This window comes from Uloborus diversus, unplaced genomic scaffold, assembly GCF_026930045.1.
Source record: "Uloborus diversus isolate 005 unplaced genomic scaffold, Udiv.v.3.1 scaffold_11, whole genome shotgun sequence".
Taxonomy (NCBI): domain Eukaryota; kingdom Metazoa; phylum Arthropoda; class Arachnida; order Araneae; family Uloboridae; genus Uloborus; species Uloborus diversus.
The window spans coordinates 10,660,570-10,679,267 of record NW_026557765.1 but is presented as its reverse complement, the minus strand read 5'-3'; positions in this window follow the sequence as shown (position 1 = coordinate 10,679,267).

The following is an 18,698-nucleotide window of genomic DNA, read 5'->3' as shown; positions in this document are numbered from 1 at the left end:
TAGTACCCCAATATATAAAAGTAGCAAAATATATTATGTGTTGTATAGGGTATTTCTAATAGCCTGGAATAGAGAATGAATAGACAAGCACAAATCACTGCGCAACCCAAATTCCAAAACTCAACCACTGGTAGACAACATGCGATACATTATGGAACAAGTTGTACATCTACAAAATGAATTTAAAAAAAAACTACAAAATCTAAAAAGGGATTTCCACCCCCGCCCCCCAAAAAAAAAAAAAGAAATAACATTATCTTATTTCAAACACTGCTCAGAGTTATAGTCTTGGGCAGCACCACATCTGCATAAAATTCGATTCAGAGTCCACTGTGCATCAGTAAAATAAACATATATCTTTCGTATGGTGGTAGCAGATGCACAAAGTGTCAATAAGAAATTTATTAAAAATTCATGGACTTTTATAATAAAGCTCTTCATTTAATGGAAGAGAGTAACAACCAGACATAGAATATAGAAGAAGATTAAGCTATTTGGTCATGGGTCATAGGACCAGCATGGACCATGAAAGTTGACCAATTTATTCTGTACATCCACATTAAAATGAATTATTGACTAGACGTGTTGTAACCATGCGTTTTGTGATGCTTGTTGCAAAATTGGTTTCGTAACCTATTAGTTCTAAGAAAAATCACATCATAAATGTTTGCTTTTTTTTCTTTTGCTTTCGATTCGATAACACAGTTGTACTAAATTAAAATCAGAAAAAAGATTAACATACTAAATGTTATTTTCCAAATGTGTTTTTAGAGGCGGAGAGGGGTGGGGAGGAGCGAAAACTTCCTAAACACTTTTTCAAAATTTCAAAGTAAGCCATGATTTTTGATGATTTTTTCATTGCTATCAGCAAAAAAGAAACAAGTCACAATTTTGTTTTTGTTAAAAAAAAAATCCTTTAAAGACCAGGTTTTTGAATTATTTCCTTCTTCTGCGAATGTTTCGCGCGATTCTGTTAGTATTAATTTATTAGAAAAAACATTATCGGCATATTTTCTGTTTCTTTCCTTTCTGCTGTGTATTTCTTTTCGGTTCGCAGTTATTCAAAAAATATGTAATTCCTTGCCCATATTTTGTAACCAATACCTATTCATGAAATTATTTTGACCTATGCCCGTTAATTATTAAAAAAACTAGAAAATCGCCCGTCATGGTATGACAGAGCGAAAATTGCTTCTACATTTGAACAAAGCCATTGCCTATAGATATTTTTATACTTGAAATTGTAATCCTAACTCCAGCAAATTAATCCTCAACTCCAGTAGGGAGGGTTCATTGCTGACCATTCTTGAGCAAGAATCTTCCCCGAAATGACACAGTCTTACCAGTAAAACGGTTAAAATACCGGGTAGAGTTCAGCCTTGTCACAATGAAGCCTCTCGCTAAATGTTAAACATTACCAAAATATATTATTAAATTATCATGCCGAGGCGCGAGTTCCATTGTTGAAACTCGCGGGTTACTCGATTATTTGCTATTATATATGTGAGGATAGCATACTTTAGAATTTAAAGGAGGATTCGAAGGTATGAGTATCACTTATAATGAAATGATAAATTAACCATCAAGTTAAGTTTCATTACAGAAAACAAAAAAATCCTAAGGTTTTTTTTTTTTTTGAAAATCAGGAACATCAAGTGTTTGGAAAGAAACTCTTTCATGGATTTTATAAGTTCTAAAATTGATTCATGTTAGGATAACAATTTTAGATATTCTAAAATACAATATCAAAATATTGTAGTTATTTAAGTTTACTTACAAAATCTGCATATGCATTCTAGCTTGTTTTCTATTTTTTTCGTAATTTACTTGCATCAAAGTCAAAACAAGATGTCTGTTTGAAAAGCTATTCGTATCAAACAGATCTAAGAGTCGCAAAAAACTGGCTTCCTTTTTGAAAACCATAAACAAATCTTTTATTCATAAAACCCTCTGAGCTGAAGTTTTCTATTTTTACTGACGGAACGACTTGGAAAGATCTAAAAATTTAAATAAATGTGCATCAGAGCTCTGAAAACTTTTCCGTGCTTTTAAAGGAGATAAAAGAAAAAAAAATCTTAAAGCTGAAATATCACATTTTTCACTTGAGTGTTTTATTCTCAAATTTAGATTGTAAATTTTATGTTTCACTAATAATATAGGAGTGATATAAATGACAAAAAAAATGACACGTAATTTAAAAACAGTCAAATAATTGCTCTATTTTAGGAAATAATTATTAAAAATGATACCATTCAGTTCAGTTGAAATGGTTTTGTTCACTGTAAAAAAAATTCCGAAACGTTACTGATTATATCCGTGTAACCTTTCGGAATTTCAATGGTTTATATCCACATCTTGGAAAAACCAAGTATCATTGTCAAAAAGTTTCCTGAATGGCTACAAGTTGTACGAATGAATGCTGAGTCCTCAATGTTGTGAAAAATATTTTTAGCACCCAGTTTAAAGATTAATTGAGCGTATTTATAAAGTGTATCGGCTTCAGTTCAGTTACGGCCCGTCCATGCTGATTAATGCTCCCAAAGGGTGCGAATAAGTATGAACTATGTTGCTTTGCAAGAATTCCAGGCAAGTAAAATTCATGATACTCACTTGCAATTCAGGCTTAACTTTGGCCATGTTTGCAGTACTGCTTATGGAACTTTCTTAATAAATCAGGAATGTGCCAATCTATTATTTTACATCTACCTAAGTTTACTCTAAAGCGGGGTTTCGCAACCGGTGTGCCGCGGCACACCAGTGCTCCGCGACGAGGAACCCGGTGTGCCGCGGTATTTTCGTAGTTTTATAAAAAGACTAGCTGTACCCGACGCGCGTTGCTTCGCCAACAAAAAAATACATCATTATACTGATTTTCATGACAATGGGTTGAACGGGGCAGAAGTTGCTACTCTGCAGTGCCACCTGGTGGCGAGTGGCTTCAATGACCATATTATGCACCTTCTCCGTGGAAAAATACATATATATAGCAATTTTCATAATAATCGGTCCAGGTATCAAGTGAAGCCGTGACTATACTCAAATTTTGTACTCACGCAGTTTGCAAGATCAATCAATCGCTAAAAATATCAAATAGAAAAAGTTTTAAATCCCCCCGTTGCATGAAAAGCCATAAAACAATAAAGAAAGAATTTATTTGTTCAAACTCAAGAAAAATGGCAACAGCTAACTTCTTATTAATGAGATCTTTCACGCGAATTAATTTCTGCAGCCGATAATTTTATTCGTATTTATCCAATGGATTGTGACTTAAACTGGAATAAAAAAGGAACTATCGATCGGATTTTTTTTCGAACTGGTCTATAAACATTCCCAGTACCAAAAATAACAAACGGTGAAAGTTTCAGCCAAATCTGCCGGGTAGTTTTTGAGTTCATGGATGACATACAGACAAACATTCATTTTTATATATATAGAAAGAGCCTTAATGTATTTTGTTTTAAAGTTACGACCGAATAGCGTTTGTATCGTTCTGTAACTTCTCAATTCATTCTGTCGATCACGTGCAATAAGACATGCCCAACAAGGGGAGAGGCGGGATTTGCTGCCCCACCTCTTTTAAACTTCTTGTGATGTTATAACTTTCAGTTTTTGAAAACGGATTATAATTTCCACAAAGTCAACTAATTATACAGATTTTTTTTCTAAATCTGTAGCAAACGGGAGAATCGCCCTCTCCCCTTGGCAGCGATCGTGCCCTCCCGCCCAGAATTTCGGCCCCAGTTTTAGCTTTTGTTTTTCTCTTTTCCAGTTCCGATACTAATTTTATTTTATCGTAGTTTCTCAAAGCTCGATTCTGAGACCTAGCAAAATAGAAACTAAAACCATACACTGTTTCCTCCATCGTGAAGCTCTCATGACAAAGAACTTACCAGATGAGATAAAGTCTGCTTTGGCTGAAGTCGAGAAAATCGTGTTTCCAGTTCCGATACTAATTTCATTTTATCGTAGTTTCTCAAAGCTCGATTCTGAGACCTAGCAAAATAGAAACTAAAACCATACACTGTTTCCTCCATCGTGAAGCTCTCATGACAAAGAACTTACCAGATGAGATAAAGTCTGCTTTGGCTGAAGTCGAGAAAATCGTGTTTCCAGTTCCGATACTAATTTCATTTTATCGTAGTTTCTCAAAGCTCGATTCTGAGACCTAGCAAAATAGAAACTAAAACCATACACTGTTTCCTCCATCGTGAAGCTCTCATGACAAAGAACTTACCAGATGAGATAAAGTCTGCTTTGGCTGAAGTCGAGAAAATCGTGTTTCCAGTTCCGATACTAATTTCATTTTATCGTAGTTTCTCAAAGCTCGATTCTGAGACCTAGCAAAATAGAAACTAAAACCATACACTGTTTCCTCCATCGTGAAGCTCTCATGACAAAGAACTTACCAGATGAGATAAAGTCTGCTTTGGCTGAAGTCGAGAAAATCGTGTTTCCAGTTCCGATACTAATTTCATTTTATCGTAGTTTCTCAAAGCTCGATTCTGAGACCTAGCAAAATAGAAACTAAAACCATACACTGTTTCCTCCATCGTGAAGCTCTCATGGCAAAGAACTTACCAGATGAGATAAAGTCTGCTTTGGCTGAAGTCGAGAAAATCGTGTTTCCAGTTCCGATACTAATTTCATTTTATCGTAGTTTCTCAAAGCTCGATTCTGAGACCTAGCAAAATAGAAACTAAAACCATACACTGTTTCCTCCATCGTGAAGCTCTCATGGCAAAGAACTTACCAGATGAGATAAAGTCTGCTTTGGCTGAAGTCGAGAAAATCGTGTTTCCAGTTCCGATACTAATTTTATTTTATCGTAGTTTCTCAAAGCTCGATTCTGAGACCTAGCAAAATAGAAACTAAAACCATACACTGTTTCCTCCATCGTGAAGCTCTCATGGCAAAGAACTTACCAGATGAGCTGAAGTCGTGAAAACCGTGAACTTCATAAAATCAAGGCCGTTTCATTCTCGCCTTATCTCCGTACTTTGTGAAGAAATGTGCGCAGATCATCACTCCCTACTTCTTCATACAGAGATTCGCCGACTTTCATGTGGTAAGGTACTACGCACAGAATTTTCGCATTGAGGGACGAGATACGACAGTTTTTTATTTTAAAAAACGAACGCCAGTTTCTTACAGGACAAATATTGGCTGGCAAAACTATCGTACATGGCTGTCATTTTTGAACACCTTAACGAATTGAATCAGAAAATGCAAGGACACGGAGAGAATTTGTGTCACATGTATGGACAAGCTAGACGGGTTGAAATCAAAAAATTCATCTGTGGAGAGAAGTAGGTCGTGGCTCGTTGGACATGTTCAAACGGACCGTCAACATGGTATGTGTTGGAAATAGCATGGAAGAAAAGCTTCTGAATGTGGTGGCAGAGCATTTAGTCAAACTTCAGGACACGTTTAAGCACTATTTCAAGAGTACTAACATTGAAAAGTATGACGGGATTCGCAATCCATTCTCTTCATCTGCGGATGAATCAGTTAAAGACCTTTCTTTGAAAGCGCGAAAAGAATTTGTGGACCTTAAGAGCGACCGTACTCAAATTTAAGTTGATCGAAGTGCCTCTGGACGAATTTCGGTTGCTGGTTAAAAATGAGTATCTCACCATCTCTTTTCTTGCTATTGATGTGCTGCTACCATTTTCAACTACATATTTTTGCGAACGCAGCTCCTCAGCCTTCACACTTATGAGAAACAGCAAGAGATCATCTCTAAAGAGCCTGGATTAAGAACTTCGTGTAGCTCTATCCAGCATAGAGAAGAACATCAAACGTCTTTGCTCCTCAAGGCAGGCTCAAGTGTCTCATTAGTGTCAAACGGAAGTTAGGTGCTTGGTCTTAATTTCTTATCAACCTCAATACATTCCAAATATTTATACACTTTCTAAGTAAATTTAAATACAATACGTTAATTATAATTGTTTGATTCATATGAAAATCCCCCCCCCCCCTCCGTCTTTTTACCAGTGAATGATAAAAACATTTTTATATTACCATTGCGAAATTAAGTTAAGTGTGCCCCGTTGATCTAAAAATTTCTTAAGTGTGTCGCAAAGTAAAAAAGGTTGAGAAGCACTGCTTTAAAGTTCCAGAGACACAACTGGCTTCAAACGAGATATTTCTGAAATTTTCTGGAGGCTTCTTGGATAATTTCAGGAAGGTCACTGACTATTAGCGGAAAACGTTCCTGTTTTTTGCAAGGTATGTTACTGGCAGAAATTAGGCACATTAGCTGCCCATTATTTTTCAGGAACGTTTCTGAATCGTTTTTACGGTGTTTCATCATTTCCGTTGACCGATTTCGTAAGAAAAATAGACAAAAATGGTTAAAAAATTTAAATTTTCCGCTATTTTGTTACCTTTGCACGTAGTGGAAAGGGTGGCATATGTTAACATGGTTCACATGTGAACACGGTATGTGTTACTAGGATAACTTCGTTCAAAAAATCTTGAAAAAATCTCAAGAAATGGCAATACTAACTCTACATCTTAGACAATTTTTTAAAGAAATGAACCATTTTATGATTCCGTGGAGGAAACGTCTTTGTTTTAGCATACGTTACATACAATTTAACCACTGTCTTCAGTTCGTGAAAACATTTTTTTTAAACTACTACTAGTTAAACTTAAATATTGCACACCATTATAAAAACATTGAATTAAATTTAGGACAATATTGTTTTTTTTTTTTTTTTTCATAAAATTAAAAATTATTTTTTTTGCGAAGTAATTCTAAGTTGGGACTTGTGAACAAAACATCTAGGGGCACGTGTGAATAGTTCCCATATCTTCTCAAAATATTAATATTAGTGTTGGATACTGTAGGGGTTAAAAAAAAATGTGAATATTGGCAACCTATTCTTTCTATAATCAATTTGTAAATTTATTGTTTATTGTTATTATTATTATAATCAAATATTACTTAGCTAATTAATTTTCATTATTCTTATTTGTTTATTTACTTTTAACAATTGTATTTACATTTTTCGTCACTTAATAGTAAGCCACCAACAGTGTGCATAATACTTGCAGAAAATTATAAGACAAAAAATTATTTCATCTAACTAAAAAGTTTTAAATTATTTTAAAATACATTATCAGATTTAGTATGTAGCTTAAAATTGATAGATAATAAGAATAACCTTTGCGTAATAAAATTTTATTTGTACTATATAGTCATATAAATTTTTCCGCGTATCTAAAAGGATTACAATAAAGTACGAGTCTGAATTTTGACAGTAGGCAGAGTTAAATATTTGGGGAAAATGTTTCTTAATAACACAATTACTGTACAATTTGAACTATCACAGTATAAGTTACTAACAAATCAATACAAATGCTAGATGCCAATATGTTTCCGATAAAAGAGTTTTTCTTTGGCGTATGACGATTGTCCTGCATTTATTAACTTTTTTTATATGCTCCCTTGGCTTGTTCACAAGTGCCCCCCTATGAGGCAAGGGCGCCCATATCTAGGGGCAAGTAGGAACTCAAGGCCCCTCCTCCTTAAAATTTAGTACTTCCTTGCTTTTAGTACTCTTTTTTTGCAAAAATGTAAAAATATTTCTTATTTAGCCGTTAATGAATAAGTTATTAAAAATATCAAATTTTAATAAATCTAATCTGCACTGAAATCAGTTTCCATGGGGAAAATATCTGAACCCCCCCCCCCCATACAATATGGGCGCCCTTGCTATAAAGCACATGTAAACAAGTGAAGGCATTTTTTTAAATGCCGTAAAGTCAAAAAATATAGTTTTAAAAACATCTCTAAGCATTCCATCATGATGCGGAGAAAAAGACTATTCAGTCATGGGGATATTCTTGCACTGAGAGATTGATAATATTCTTTGAAAAATAAGGAAATGCAAAACAAAAATGGTCACTTGTGTGTGTGCTCCCCTTTCCCCCACATTATAAATTCTCATTTAGTCTAGGCGTTGTATTCAATCTTGCTTTTGCTGTTGTTGGTTCATAAAATACATAGTCAATTTTCTTTCCAAGCATTTCAAGCTTTTATTCATTAAGCATCACACACACTACACACCAATATCTTCCTTTCAAATCCCATTTCAAAATTCTTTAAAATAAACCTTTTTTTAATTCTAACTCTGCATTAATTAAGGCTACTTGTTGTCATCGCAGACGAGTTTGTCGAATTTGTTGTTGATGAATGTAAAATAACAGAGGGTACAAACACAATACAAGTCAAACTGTGTATTTTGCTATCGATTTCTTTAGAATCGTTTCTGTTTACAGAGCAAATTGTATGCGGAATCCTATCCCGTAATCGCAATAGTAAAAAAAATGTAATCGTAAAGAAAAAAAACCCTGTAAATTTAACAGTGTTAAAAGAGCGTGAGTCCAATCTTTTGCATGCAGTAAGCGACCGTTTTCCCCGCTCTCATGTAAAGTAGGGACTGTATGACTCACGTCAGTCTACCTCTGAGGTACAGATATTATATCGGCTAATTAGTTTAGTTTGAGAATAAGTTTTGAAAAAACATTATGAAACTTGAATATGTCCTTTTTAGTTTCAAACTTTTCGTTTCTTGTAAATTTTCAAGATAGCTTGTTAATGCTGTTAAATTAAATCGTCGATAGTTTTTTGTTTTTAGCTGATTGGGGAGATGTTTTAAGAGCTTATTTTGCTTGACTTATTTCTTCTTGCTTCTGTAATCTTTGAGTGGAAAACAAGACATTGAGGTTTTTCTTTTCTTTCTTTTTCTTTTTTTTTTTGTCATTGCCGTAGTGATGAGCTTGTGTATTTCCTGATTTATATTTGCCGTCTACGTTCTTCTTACGCATTTTGATGATTAAATATGCTTCATCTACATTTAAAAAAAATTAAAGAGATATTTTACAACACATGTCAATAAATATACCTAAATAATGCATAAAGTATACTATAGTTATGTATATTGATAATGAGTAGGGAAACAGTAAAAGATAAAAATAACAACAACATGTTATATAATATGTCATATTTATGCGGAATATACATAAAAGTTAACATAAGAAACGAAAATCAGGTTTAAAAATAAATTTATCAAAATAGTTGAGGATACATTTATTTTCATTGAACTGGATGTGATCCGTTACATATTTATGTGAAACATGTTTATCTTTCAAAAATATAATTCAAATAAATTGAATAAGTTAGTTCAACTAACAGTAAAACACATTGACTTTAAAACACTTAGCGCATTTGACTTTTACATGAGCAGCAATTACCGGCAAATTTGAACATGCCAGTGTAATACACGGGCGATCTTGCAGTTTGCGTCAATTTATTTCTAATGCCCGTTTGAGATCCGTTTTAGTAAAAATAGATAGGCTAGATAATACTTAACTGTTTTCTCATAATTAGCACCACTACGCAGCGTATTTCTTGTGAAAAACAAGTGATGCATTTCTGTTATTTAACTACAAGTTTGTTAGCAACACTTTGTAAAAAAAACAAAGTTATTACAAATGTAAATATATTAAATAAACACAAATAGATTATATAAATATAAATACCCCCCCCCTTTAAGGGTAATATTTCCCTTTTTATTGCCTTATATATCCTAAAAATAAACATTTGACCTTAACAATAATTTTTACTAGTGTGTTAGTAACTTTTTTAGAACAAGTGAAATACAAGTTATAATGAGCGAATCTTACAATTTTGATTTAGTCTGACGACCAAACTCAATTTTCAGCTCTTATTATGCATGTAAGTCTGAAATTTTGATTTAATTTGTTTTTAACATTTGCAATTCAAAAATGAACAAGTAATCAAATAATTTAATTATTTCACATCATAATTGTTTTAATAACTTTTATCCCAACTTCCGTTCTTTAGCACTATTTTCCCCAATGTTATAGGAATTTCAGAAATTGCTTATACTAAGCCAATAAATATTTCTTTTCCGTCTGCAAAAAAAAAAAAAAAAAAAAACACCGGTTACTTTTTGCCAGCCTTTCTGAAAAAAATACAACCTGCGTTTTAAGGCATTAATAGCAACAGGCGAAAGATTTAAAGTTTTGAAATTAATAATCATATCAACTTAGGAAATAAGTTTAACTAAGTGTTTTAAATAAATATAAATTTCAACTGTAGTTTATTAATATACTGCCTTGGTATTGTGTAACACACTGCCGTGGGCAGGTAATCGGTAATATCTTCAGAAATCTGTTTTCGAGATATTTGAATAAACGCGTTTTGGATTTAATAAAGTTTGCAGTTACTGCCCTTCACCTGCCCACGGCACAATAACACAACAAACTTTTAGAAACAAGAAAGAATTAACGTAGTACATGTTTGCTCAACATTTCATTTATTATCACCCGAAAAATTACTTTTATAAAGCAACAGTAATTTCTTTCTTTTTCGTTTCTTTTTTGTTATCGTGAGCAAAGTATTATCCACAGATAACTGAAAATATTTCTGACGGTCTGCGAGCGGAAGACAGAGCATCCCAAAGCAAGCAAGAGATTTGTTTTCTATGGAGGGATCATTACTAAAGGGGATTGTCTTCTTAATCGACGTCGTCTGATTACGTGAGCCGTCTGGTTGCGTAAGCTGTGATAAACGATGACAGTTACGGTTTCGCCTTTCTTTGCTTGTCATTCAGTAGTGGGATCAAAAGATTCTATTGGGATCTTTTTAGGTTTTTTACATCAGTTTTTTTTTAATTAATTACATTTTGTTATTTTTATACCAAAACCACATCTTAATGATATTAATAAAAATAACAATTATAAAGATAATTTGGACTGTAAATTAGAAACAGTATCCATTTGCAAAACGAGCAATGTGCGTGTCTTGAAAACATACATTTCAACTGAAGTTAGCCAAATAAGCAGCTTAAATAATTTATTATTTAAGCTGTTATTTAACAAAGCTGTTGTGAAAAAAATTAAGTTGTTATGCAAATAATTTAAATCTTAACTGGAACCATTTATTTTATCTTTTCCAAAAAGTCATAGTAGTAATAAAATAACAATATTAATATTAATTTAAGGATGGGTTTTGCAACAACATCCCTCAGCAGAATAAGCAATTTATTACAAGTATTTATTACAAATAAGTTAAGTTGACCACAACAACCGCATTGAAATATTTTACGTTTTCTTTATATTAAGGGGACTTTTTATTAATAAAATTGTGTATTCTGTTTTTCAAAAAGCCATATTAATAATAATAGTTAAATATGCAGGAAGAAAGGTTTTAATTTTTTTACATCATTCATTCAAAGAAAAAACAACATGAATTTCTAAAACTATTCACCTCAATTTGAATGAATGCTCAGCTTTGTAATTTTGAAAATCGTTTTTCCTGAAATTAACTTTTATGTCGTCGAATTTTTATAGTAATCGCTGTCAACGAAATTCAAGTTTCGTTGTATAAATGCAAGTTTAAAGCTTTAAATTATTTCAAGGAGTTTTCACTTAAAATGAATTTAAACTATTAGCACGTTTTACTGCTTGCGTATGGGAAGACGAAGTATTTGTTGAAAGTTTGCTCTAATAACTTTGTACAGTGCACTATTGACCATTTTTTTCTAATAATTTTTGGTCATGCTTTTCTGGTTAATCATTCAAAACAAATGCAACCATTTGAACTACTTATAATCAAGTTAAAACACAGAACATATTTCGCAGAGAGCATAAAACAGAAGTTATGGTTAGTAGTCTGACAATGAAGTGAAAAGAACAGTTATAAAGAGATTGTACGTTCACATTCTACATGCTTATCCTGGTCCTTGTAGAAAGTATTAGCATACATGTTCGTGCGTTAAATGTTGAATTCGGCAAGCTATTATAACTACCTTCATGAAATTTAATTTTTTCTCATTGGGCACAAGACATTGTGAAGCATTTCTCTTCATGAAGCTATATTAACCTTAACTCATTTGTGCGGGTGTGACATTTTTAAGCATATATTAGCATTTTTTTTTCCAAAAATTTCCAATTTCAGCGTTAAATTGTTATATTTTCGATTATATGGAATCATTTCGAATCATAATATTAAAGTATCGATTTTCTATTTAAAAACAAACATGAAAAATAATTATTTGTATCTGTTGCGGGCGTGATCGAACGGTCGCAATCGTTCTGTTCCTGACCAACATTATTATCAATTCATTTTCATGGGTGTGCAATTTTTACGCATACATTTGCACTTTTTTCCCAAAATTTTAAACTTCAGCTATGAATTGTTATATTTTCAATTATATGGAAACATTTTGTATCATACTATTGAAATATTATCAATTTTCTATAATAAAAAAAAACCTCTGAATGATTTGTATCTGTGTCTGTATCTGGTTTGTATTTGTAACGGGCATGATCAAACGGTCACACGCGTTTTCTTCCAGAAGTTATACTTTGCCCAATTCATTTGCTCGGGTGTGAAGATTGATCTCGGCCTTGAGACGAAGAAAGAATTGCTGCTTGTGGGGCTGGAAACGAGACAACTCAACTCGTTTCATTTCGGTGTTTATGTCTTAGAATGACGAAAATTGTAATACGTACGCATCTCGTCATGTTAAACGTTAACACGCAATAAAACCTATTTCCTTTTACTGTGTATGCCTAAATACGACAAATATACGACACGCGAGTGGCATTTTTACGCATGTAAAGTGCTATCTTGTTTACCCGGAGTAACTGGGATTAGAAAACCAATCGATTGAGTATTGGTAATAAAGCAAATCTTTAATAACACAGACTTACTGTTCTTTGCGACAAAAAAAACTTTCTTTGTAATCTTGTAGCAAAATTACATAGAACTGTTAAAAAAGTATTTAAAAAAGCAAAAACAATGCTTTACATTCTTTTATGACAAAAAATTGGTTCACTGTCATTTGATTCAAACACGTGTGTCGTTTAAATATAGCGTGATTATTGTAAATAGTTTAGCTACCATGGTGTTTGCTAGATTAAAATGACTTATTGTACAATGTATGTACAAGCTGTACTTTTAATTAAAATTTAAAAAAAAAACGGTGCATTTATAGTTATGTTCTTGCTATAATAATTTAAAATTATGTATGTGAGCATCAACTTTTTAAAAGAGCTGCATATTTGATCCGGAAGTTCCGGCAATCCGGATAAACTAGGGCCGTATAAACGAGATTATACACTTATTTGTTTTATATACACTACTGGTGTATTGCAAGGTTTGCAAAACACCAGTAGAGCATATTTTTGGCAAAAATCTCTTTAACTTTAATCATAGTTATCAATGACACAAGTTATGAGTATTTTCAATTAGCACAAAAGATGAAATTATATGCATTCTCAACTATAATCTGTGCTCACTTGAAACTAAATGAAATCTGATAGACTATATCTGAAATATTTATGTACAATTACGATCAGCTTTTTACATAAAATGACACATACTTTTTAGTTGCTTACGTGAAACTAAAGCACCAAGACTAAATAAATACCAATAAGTATTAATTTAATACCAAGTCATCAGATTCGAATTGAGCTTTAGTTAAAATCCTTAAAAACAATCTTTTTTGTTCAACTCTGTTTAACTTAAAGAAATCCAAACAATCTCAATTAAACGTGTTCTTTTAACGATACAAACTGCATTTCAAAAATAGAAACAGGAAGGAAAAAGAGAGTTATTACAATTCGAAAACTCACCCATGTGACGGGAAAAAATCTAACAAAATAAACATAATTAGTCGCACATCCTAAATGTACCAAAATATGAGGCCGGTGAATGATAAACTTACACTACAATCAATAAACATAGCTAAAGAAACAACTTTCATATGCTGAAAAGAGTTAAGAACTTTGAATGTAAAAAATAAAAAAAGGACTGACGATAAAATAAAGGCTATGTCCGAATAGAGCAATCAATTTTAAACTAATCTAAAATGAAATTCTAGATGGAAACATTGTTTTAAGATTTGGACAGCAACCAAAAAAACTCTTGTAAAACATTTATTTGAATTTACTTGTTCACCCATATGCAAAATGGCAACAGGAAAGAAATAAAATTTTTTGAATAACGTTACGTTAATTAACGTTTTAATTAATATCTCCGCTAATTAAAGTCGCACAATTACGAAATTGATGTTATTGTTTTCTTTGGAAAATTTCGAATAGATCGATATCTCGTTTGACTCTCGATTCGCAGCGGTTCTTGAGAACATCGATCTTTAGACAGACAGACAGACAGACGGACGCGAACAGATTTTAATATTATAGTGGATTTGTTCGAATATTGAGAACCATCACTTGCCATAATACGAAGAAGCTATTTCTAATAAATAAAAAAATGTAAGGGAATATGGGGCAAATTGTAATAAGATTACTTACTTTTTTTTTCAAAATGAACGAATCGAAAATTCGTTTTGAAAATTACGGTATATAAAGAAAAATATATTTTGTAATAAAACTTTCCCTGAACAATTTTTTTTTTCAGTTTTGACTGTTAATTTGTACCTTCAAAAAAGGTAGAAAATGTACCCTCCTTTTTTTGCAAGGGGCAAAGTAAAAAATTAAATAATTTTCTAATGAAATATTTTCTATTCGATTGTTAAAGTTATGTTTGATCAAATTCATAAATAAATAAAAGAATGAGTGAATAAATGAAAAGCTATAAACGAATAAAAATATGAATATGAGATTTTATAAAAATGAAAGATCGTAAATGAAACAACTAATAGATGAATACGTAAGTTATTTCATAAAAGTTTGAATAAGTAAATGAAATGGACTATCTCACTTTATCCTATCACTTTTGCTGATCATGCACTTGACTAACTGTACAAAGCACTTGAAATACAAATAAGCTAAATATTAAACAAATGAAACAAAAAATCGGTATACTAAAAATAAATAATACCAAATATTAGCTGGTTTCAATTAGTATTTTAAATGTTAATGACAAGACGTTAATCATTTTATAATTTCAGAAATAATTTTTTGACTTACAACAAAATATTACAATATGAGTAACAATTTTTGAATTATGCTTCCATTATCATGTTCTTTGATTTTCAGAGGTACTTTTTTCTTGACTGGAATAGACTACATATGTCAATACGCAGTTAAAATATTACTTGGCAGTTGGCACTATATATATATATATATATATATATATATATATTTATATATATATGTGTGTATATATATATATATATATATATATATATATATATATATATATATATATATATATATATATATAATATATATATATATATATATGTATATATATATATATATATATATATATATATATATATATATATATATATATATATATATATAACACCGTTTCACTTTGTCCCACACTCCCCTACTTGCAAATAACGATTTGTACTTATCATTTGTACCCACCACGTATTTTTTTTTTAAGACAAAAACCTTTTTAAAAAGTCGATACTTCATATTCTGACGCATGATGTTTCCTTATATTCGATTGCATCACAATTGAAAGTTAAAAGTTTAATTGTCCGAGATTAAGGTGCAAATATATGCAACTTGTGCAAATATAATCATGAGAGTTTTAAAAGCTAACTATAATATTGTTTCCAAATTCAAATTGAGATTTGTATCAGTATTTACAAAAGCATTTCGTAAATATATTTTACCATAATTCGAAACTTTCAATAAAAGTTTCTGTCATTAAAACATACGTATCTATCTACTGGTTTAGAATCAAATAAAATGTAAATAAAGTGCAAACATTTAAAACTTTGTTTATGCAAGATAAATTGAATATATATGAGATGAAATGCATCATTTACTTTTCTGTTCGGGGAATGTATAAATTCACGATGCATTATATTTGATGTATCAATGTTTGTATTACTAGTGAAAGAACAAATATGCTGTACTACTAGCAGTTAGTATACAAGAAAACGCTATTTCTAGAAAAAGGTCGAGACGTTTCAAATGTCAAATTACAGAAGAGTTTAAAGATGAAAGTTTCATTTTACGAAGAAAAATCTGCGATTTCCAGTGGAAAATAGAAACTAGCGATCAAAACTATGATTGATGATGGTTTAATATTATTACTTGCTCGAGTTCAAAGAATTGTTTCTAACTTCGAAATAGTTCAAGTTAAAGAAAAAAGACGAAATGAAACATTTTTTTCCATAACATAACTTTCTATTTGACATCTTTTTGACGAAAGATATTGATAAATTTCATGACTGATACATTTTGATTGATGTATTTCAAGGATATTGAGTGCAGAATGATAATAGTGTGTATAGTGTGTATATTAATAATAAGTAGTATTGCTTGTAGTCAAAATTATACTGATTTTGTATAGTGTCTTGGCCTACTGCCTTGTGTTTCAATCCAAAACTACATCGTTATTTTTTTAAGGCATAACACAAATATATATTCTGTTAACTTTTTAGAAAAATGTAAGATCTCACTTTTCAAGTTTTTTTTTTTTTAATTTCTATATCGTTAATATGTAAAACAGAAATTATAATTAAAGTTAACATCATTTGAATTACTTAAATTTAGAAATTGTTGTCAGCCTATGGTACTTTGCCCTTTGTGGGGACTTAGCCGAGGAAAAAAATCCGCACTTCTGTAGTAAAAATATAATTAAAAAAATGAAAACAAAATAAATTATTCTGCGAGTTGTCCATCATGGGTAGATGTTTTCACTTTAAACAAAAATCGACTTTTACCAGTTTAAAAACTAATTTTTAACCTGGGCAAAGTGCCCCCGGTTAAGGGTAACGTAAGCTTCAAATTAATTTACTACGTTTGTTCTTAAACGTATTGTAATACAATGAATTAATTGTAATACTTTACTACTCAAAATATTAAGATGCGTTAAATTTATTTCTAACTAAAAGAAATTAAAATGTAGACAGTATTTCACAAAAAATCAATTCAAATTCTGTGTAACTAAAAGAAGTTTTGTTATGCAGAAACAAAATAAACAACCGGCATCTTTCTTTATTGAACCAATATTTAAATCATAATTTTGAACAAAATAGAAGCAGTCCTTTGTAAAATGTTATAAATAAATAAAGAGATTAAAAAAATACTCTTAGAGATTTTTTAACACATAAAACTTTCATCACATGTTTTGAGAAATATATCGATTATCTTTTCCCATTAACTACTCTTAGCCAGATGGAAAAAAAAAGGGAATTTGTTTTCTTTGCAAAAATTTGATTAAACAAATCACATTTTCTGCCAGAAATAAAAAGGTCGAATACAAATCCCTTCTCAATCATTCTTCAACGAGCACTTTTGAATTCGAAATCTAATTCAATTACAATTTTACGTAGACGGATGGATACATGCTTTATGCTACATAAATTTGACCTTCGCAATCAGTTAAGATCATACAAAGTATTAATAAACCCAATTTTCAGCGCGTCAAAATGTGTTTTGTTTGCATTCATATTTGTTGTAAAAGCGAAATTCGCAAATTAGTTGTTTTGTTTTCTATGTGTTTTTCTATCGTTATTTTTTTTCACAACATTCATTTAAACTTCTTTTGCTGGTATAACAACTTCTAACTGCTTCGTACATAAATCTTACAGTAATTTTCTTCGTATTTTTTAATATTTCAATCTTAGTTTGTGCTAAATTTTGGAAAGTGATCTACTTAAGCTTCAAAGAATAATTTAATGTTCGCTGTAGAGAAAAGGATACTTAGTTTTAATGTTTTTCATTAAATATGCCTTTAGATAAATGTCTTAATGAAAAAAGTTATGTTATGTTATGCTTGATGTGGCACAGTTGCCTCTAATTGATGACTTAACTATTTTAGCGAGAAAATGTTTTGAGCAACGCCAAAAATTATTAGAAAAATAATACAGGGATTGCTTACACTTTTAGTTTTTCTCAATCTAGAAAACATATTATATTTAATGTAAAGAAGAATCCACGACAGAAAAAACTAGGTAATTCTCTGAAATATGTTGTGTGACTGTGCATCTACAAATATGAACAGTTAACACCTATCAAGAATTCTTCGTTTCGTCAAAACTATTTTTTAAAAGAACATTTCCAATAATGCAAGGCTGTCGTGAAAACATTCTTATTATTTTTATCACCCAAAGCAATTTATTAATACACATAAATTTGTTCATAAATCTTAGAGAAACACAATGCTCCTTTTTTTCTGTTTTTAAAACTGATGTTATTAAAACTGATAGATATAAAGAAATTTAACAACATACGAGATAAAACTTTTAGTTTCTTGCATTAAGGAACAAACGATGTAAGAAGAAAAATGGGAACATGTTTTAACCTAGAGTAACCTTTACACGTTTTAAAAGTATTTCAAAAGATAAATTAACCCAAGATACGAAGCGTATAAATAATAGTTTCAAGCAAATGCTTGACGATAACTTATTGGAGTCATATAAGAAAGGGTAAAACATTCGTTAAAGACGTTTTAAACTTATTTCAGAATATTTTCAAAAGTTATAATGATATTGTTATGTTTCTAAGCGTGAATTTTAACTGCTCTCATAAAAGTACTCTACTCTATAAGGAGAAAATGACTAAAAAAAGAAGAAAAGAAAAGAAAGCGGTAAAATGCGCACATTATTTTCCACCAAAACATACATTGCAATAAAATACTTAAATTTCTTTCGAATCTTGGAATTTCAGTTTAAGATGCCTAGATGAATAAACTTTACTGTCAGTTTTGGCAAATTTTAAGTGTG